The sequence below is a fragment of the Hippoglossus hippoglossus genome, chromosome 7 (assembly GCF_009819705.1).
Source record: "Hippoglossus hippoglossus isolate fHipHip1 chromosome 7, fHipHip1.pri, whole genome shotgun sequence".
NCBI lineage: Eukaryota > Metazoa > Chordata > Actinopteri > Pleuronectiformes > Pleuronectidae > Hippoglossus > Hippoglossus hippoglossus.
Window position 1 is genome coordinate 18,218,798 of NC_047157.1, and position 6,570 is coordinate 18,225,367.

Sequence of the window (6,570 nt, forward strand, 5' to 3'; positions counted from 1 at the left end):
ATATAAACGTCTAATTCAAATTTCGAATCCTTTATTTGTTTATCTTTTAATCCCAAATGAAGAACCCCATAAAATTGAAGCTGGTGGCGTGTATATCTTGTCAGCTTGAAAACTCAGTTGCTTTTTTCATTAACTTCTTTTTCAATGAAAATAGAATATCCACAATGAAAACTCAATGCTTTAGTGCACGCCTCTAATGAAAAACCCATATATGCTAACCGCATAACTTTTAGAGCAAAAGCAGACATTATTTTTCAAAAACATTCAAAGCGCAAAAGGTGTGTTGCTTGGAATGCTCAACTAAGCCCATGATGCTCTTGGGGATTCAGGTTTGTTTTTTGCTGCGGTGACACCTGCCACTGGTGCAAAACCATCACACTGAGAGTTTGTCACAACATTTGAAAACTGTTTGTTCTTCCTGGCTTCAGCTACTGGTGAAACCTAGCCTGCATTGATGTAATGCTACTTTACAGATTGCCTCTTTCCTGTTTCACACGTTCACACACGGCAGTGATGGCAGCCAGCCACCAGGCAAGGTGTTGGTCTAACCGTCAGGAGCAACCAGGCTTCAGTGAAGGATCAAATGTGCAGTGTTCATCCATCGATCATGTTGAAATCATTTACACAAATAACCAGTTATGTTCCATTAAGGTGTAGACATCATATCCCAGATATGATCACAAACAGGATGTGAATAAGAAGAGGGATGCATGCGAACATCCGCAGTGAAAGCAGGTTATTTAGAAACTCAGTTGTACAAAGGATTATGAGTCATTATGGACGAAGTTAATGTGGGGTGGAATCAAATGGGGAGTAAAAGAGAGGGAGAGAGGAAGAGACATATGGTGCTGTCACGGTAACAGACGGGATGTGGAAGTGCTGTAACATGGGGAATCAAGGGAAGATGCGTGGTCAGCACACACAAACACACACACACACACACACACACACACACACAAACACACACACACACACACACACACACACACACACACACACACACACACACACACACACACACACACACACACACACACACAATTATGTAAAGTTGATACATTCACAGAGTATAAAATATGCTCCCCCTGACTGGGATTATCTCACTTATAGGCAGGATGCTTGTTGTCTTGTTGGATGTAATGCCCATTCAAGCATTTAGACGACGTGCTGCATTAATGTCAAAGCTTCTTATAGATGATGTACATGTGGCGATGATAAATGTCGACAGGGAGATTAAATTAATTACATGCAACAAAGATTTTATACCAATATTCATGAGCATATGTTGAGCTCATCTAATCATTAGGGCTGCTGCACACTAGAGGGTTTTCAACTCTTGACCGATTTAAAAAACGTGTGAGACCACAGACATAATGACATATTTAACCAGTTTTTAATCTTTACCATCTGTAAGGAACGATTTGACAGTGGCCAGCGACTTAAAATCTCACCGAAATTTACGAGATTCGTCTTCTTCTTCAGTTTTTATATGGCAGTTGGCAAAAAACGTTTAGGCACATTACTGCCACCTTCCAGACTTTGGAGTGCGATTGGACGTGACTTCAGTTGGAAAACAAACATGGGGGAAGACCAACGTCATGTGTTCTGATTTGCAGCGGAAAAAAAGAAGAAAAATAACTATGGATCAAATCATTGCTGAGAAGGCGCATACATTTTGCAACGCGAGCTGGAGGTGGGTGGGAAAGTTATTGTTGTTTTTAGTCTTTAAGATTCCAGGTCAGCTCGATCTCTTGCTCTCTCTCGCTATTGTGGGTTTCTGTCTGAGCCATGTTTGATATTCGAGATCAGGGGGCTCCAAATTAATCAGTAGCATTAAGATTATTTTGTTAACCCCTCACAATTCAAATCTGGTCTAAAATTGGCCCAATTATCCTCTAGTGTGCAGCAGCCTTTAGAAAGTTACAAAAAACACCAAGAAAATAGAAAGACGCAGCAATATGTGCATGTCTGAGTGGACACTTTTATTTTGAACTTGATGGTTTAATTATTTAGTTTAAAAAAGCCCTGGTCTACTTAGGAACTTCTACTTGAGGCCTTTTTGTTTTCTTTGGACTCTTTAACCCTGTCAGAGTTGAGAATGCGGGGCTGTGCTTTGCAAAGTACAGTGAGATAAGAGGGGAAGAGAGGCCAGTATAATATACGCTGAAAATGACAGATGGAATAAACAAAAGTTTGAGCAGATTGAGGCATATTTTGTGCGGGATGAGGATCCAACAGGGATATAAAACAACAAACTCAAAGTATAACATCAATAATCTCAGTAAGTTGTTGAAGTATTCCGTCGAGTTAGATGTGGCCCCTGTAAATGGACTAATTGGAGTGTATTTATAAAGAACTTATCGACCACTCAAGTTCTTTATTAAAGTGCAAATCACAGTCACTCATTCACACAACATGCCATTAGGGGACCTTCTGGACCTTCTGGTTAGTGAACGACCCTCCTTCCCTTTTGAGCAACAGCCCCCCTCTAAATGGTTCAATCATAGCAAATTACATCATCATACATTCATACCCCCACCCCTCCATTAAAAACTCCAAGTACATTATTATAATTACCTGCCATTTACTATGTGTAATCATACGCATAATTAAATCACTGTTACTTGAAAAAAATAGTCGAGGGATGGAGAGAATACTAGACTATTTTTCAGTTGAATCAAAGAAATATTTGTCATTGTTGTCTTTACATCCATTGGTACAATGCAAAAAGAAAATATTAATACCTAATCCATCTGTCTTATAATGTGACCTTTTACTGAAATGTAACAAATTTAGGCTAAAACATAATGATAATAAAATTGGGGCCCACATTTAACTCACTATCCCCATAGCATTATTAACATTATACTTCCCGTTTAGAAATGTCATCGTCCTTTTTCCAAATGGAGCCGAAGGAGGTTGTTGTTGTTTCGACTTTCTGGAGCACATTTGACCCAAACTGACCCAAGAGAAGCCTCATGACCTGTCACACCGGATAACATTCAAGTGCTGTTCTTGCAAAAAATGAGGATGAAAACAGGTTGAAGATGCACAGAAGAGAGATTTGATTTTATTGTCTCAAGGTGTCTTTGTATTTTTTTCAACTGTGTGTCAGAAGTACCCCAAGGATGTCAAAATCTCCACTTCAATGTTAACGCAGTCTTATTTCATTTTGACAAGCTGCAGAGATGCTGGAGCATCTGCACTGGATATGTAGCCTCAGCTAATGTCTGTGCACTAATGTCTCTACCGGGTAGTAAGTCATGCCAAATTATGTCAAAAAGACGAGCTGTCCCTTTAAATTTAGGGGATTTCTAATACACTCATGCTACAGGTACATCATGAGTTTGCCCTTTTCTCAAAAAAGCAGTAGCATGATCTGGAACGTGTACACAGAGAAATCTTTGTCCAAACAGTTTGGTTGACAAAGACAAACAAAGAAGTCCCCTCACTAATGACAAGCTTGAAGATCAACAACCAGGCATAAGGTCAGGTCAGCCAGGAAGAAGTAAGTGAGTTGTTGGATCAGCTGACACTGCTCGTGAGAAGCCTAATGTGCAAGAGTGTCACAAAACAGCAGGAGGCATCACAGCCAGCCCTTTCGCTTCAGGCATGACATGTCCGACAGTTTCCAGGCACCTCTTTCATTTTATAATACAACTGTTGCACAAGATTGCACACTCTGGAGACAGGATACATTTTACCTATGAAATCCTTCCCATAGAGATCTGAAACACTGTCAAACCTTCGCCTGAAATATTCCAATCTGAGCACCTCTTTCCCAGATGCAATGGGGATCTGCATGCTGCGGTGCACACGACAGAAAAGAGTCTGAGTCAATTTCCTTCCTGTGACTAACAAGATTTTTTTTTTGGGGGGGGGGGGGAGTCCTAACTGGCTGCAAGCCCAGGTGAAGTTCTGAGCACGAGCTGCTGGAAATCAAATATCCTCTTTTAAGAAGCTGCCATGTGTACCTGGAAGACATCTTCTGTAGCAATCTGTTTAATGTGAAGATGATGTCCCTGGTGGCTGGGATATCGCAAATTGATTTTCTGAAGGAAAAAAAAGAGTTTGAGCCTCTTGGACAAACCATCACAAAGCTGTATCTTGTGCTGTATCCTACGCACAAAATCGGAGCTAAATTCCAACAGCACTTACACAACAAAAGCAGTGACTGACAGCTGATGGCTATCTGAAAACCTTGAAACATACAGTAAGTGGAGAAATTCTTCGCTGTAACCACAAGTCTGAATTTTCCTCTTATGCTCATAAACCAAAGCTGTTTTCAGACATGCACTGAACTTTGGGTAATCTCCTGAATTTAACTTTAACTGTATGATGAACAGTAGGTGCTATGTAGTGTTATTCAGTGCAGACAACATCAAGAGTGGGGATCTCCCAGCTTCCAGGCCATAGAGAACCTTTGATCTTGCCTGCGAGACGATTCATAAATAATAAAAACCTCCTATGACAGCAAATAATAAGCCTGTCTGGGTCACGGCCTGGGTGAATGAAACACAAGTATCTGTTACGTGTCATCACTGACAAGCCTCTCGATATGGAATGTCATGCTTTCCAAGAGAGATCTACAATTGATTATCGTTTGTGCCGCCAAGCCAGTATGCCTAGTTTGCAGGGACATGGTTGCAGTGATGGGAAAAGGCCAGCTCTCACAACACTGCATTCTAACAGAAACTGTTTTGCAAACACATTTGATGGTGAGTGAGCTGAGAGCTAAGAAGATGAAATCTCCTTGAGAAGGAACATTTCTCTCGGAGCCCTGTTGCCGCTGCCAAGCTGCTCGTCACGGACAGTGCAAAGTTGTTCCAAAGCAAAATTGCCAGTTTGTATTAAACAACTGTAGCAGAACAGATCACTGAATGGTACTTGTGTCTGTCTGTGGTGATTGTACTGGAATGAATGTGAGGACAAATTTCCCTAAGGGCACAATAAAGTCTAAAAGACCAAATGTAACACACACATATCTGTCCTCTATTTCCATCTATTTCCATTTAGGCCCATTGGCTTTTTCCTGGTAAAATGGTGACAATGTTGAAAAAAAATCCCACAATATGAAAGGCAGAGAAAAGAAAATCCTGGATCTGCCCCCTGATTCAAATCCACAGATTTTATGGTTTCTTTCCTGACCCGTACCGCATCTTTCAATCAAGGTTTGTGGAAATCTGTTTATCTATCTTTGTGTAACCTTCCTTACAAATAAATAAACTCACATACAAACCAACAAACAAACAGCTGGGTGAAAACATAACCTGTGTGCCATCACTGTCTTCATCATCATCATCATCACTACCATCTGACATCAGACACCTCGCCAAAGAGAAGCAGTTCCAACCATCACAGCAGAGAGTTTAGTTTAATATATAACAAATGATTTAAAACAGCCCTCTTAAGATATTATACGTAAATGAATGTATCACCATTTGTGATCTGAATTGAGCAAAACGATTGGACAACAACCGTCCAGAAGAATGTTCCCTATTAGCTTTGTTATGACGCAAACAAACACTTCCTCTTCAGACCTCTCGCTAACCCTTTTTTCTGTCCACATGTTTTCCTCTAACAACCCATTTTACCCCTTTCTAATGTAATTCACTTCCGTGAACCAAATGATAACTTTCTTTTTACTCACAGATAATGAAAAGTACACAGTCTTTTCATGGCCCAGGTTTGACTTAATGATGCATGCAAACGAGAACAAAGGAGAGTCTTTTACTGGTCATGTGGTCAGACTCACCACAATGTTTTTCCCTGAAGCAAGGAAATCACATGGCGTCATCATCCTCCAGTTCTCTCTATGATGCAAAGAATATATCTCCTCTTCATCGGCAGTCTCATTTAGACAAAGTCAGACTGCTGTCACTGTGTCTTATTTAAGTTTTCACTGTTTATCATGATCTGTTGGGAGTTTTCCTTTCTTTTTCTAGCCCATCCAAGTTTGCACAAGCATTCACACAGATCATGACACCTCACCTGAAGTTAAACAATTCCAATACAACACGGTTAGATCAGAAAATAATCCGTATTACACACTAAAATATAACAAAATAGGAATGTGGGGTGGCGTCTGGGCGGAGCATGCAGGAGGCAGGAGATGGTGTATGAATGCAAATGCAGAAATCTCATTTTCTTTCATAGTTGACATCGTTTTTGGCAATCAAGCCTGGAAACCAAAACTATCTGTGAGCTCATGTTTATTTGCTCTTGCAGATGGGTCAGCCCCTCTTCTTGGCCAATTTCCTGCTATCCTGAAACTGGTCAAGTTAATCTCAACCTTTTTGTCTAAAATTAGCTACAGAGCCCAATGGAGGATGGAAATGGCTACTGCTGTTGAGGAGAATCTGCTATAGAGAAAGCATTAACTCTCAGACAGTAAATCAGCCTTAGATACTGTTCATTGTACAATTTTTACTTCACTGCCCTAAGCACTGGGTTGTTATCATAGCTGTAGCTCTGGATTGCTCTACTTATCTGCAGGACACTATCGCATTCTGCAATTTGAAGGACCGTGCTGGTGGGTTCGAAAATTTTCGCCCATTTGGTGCTTCATAA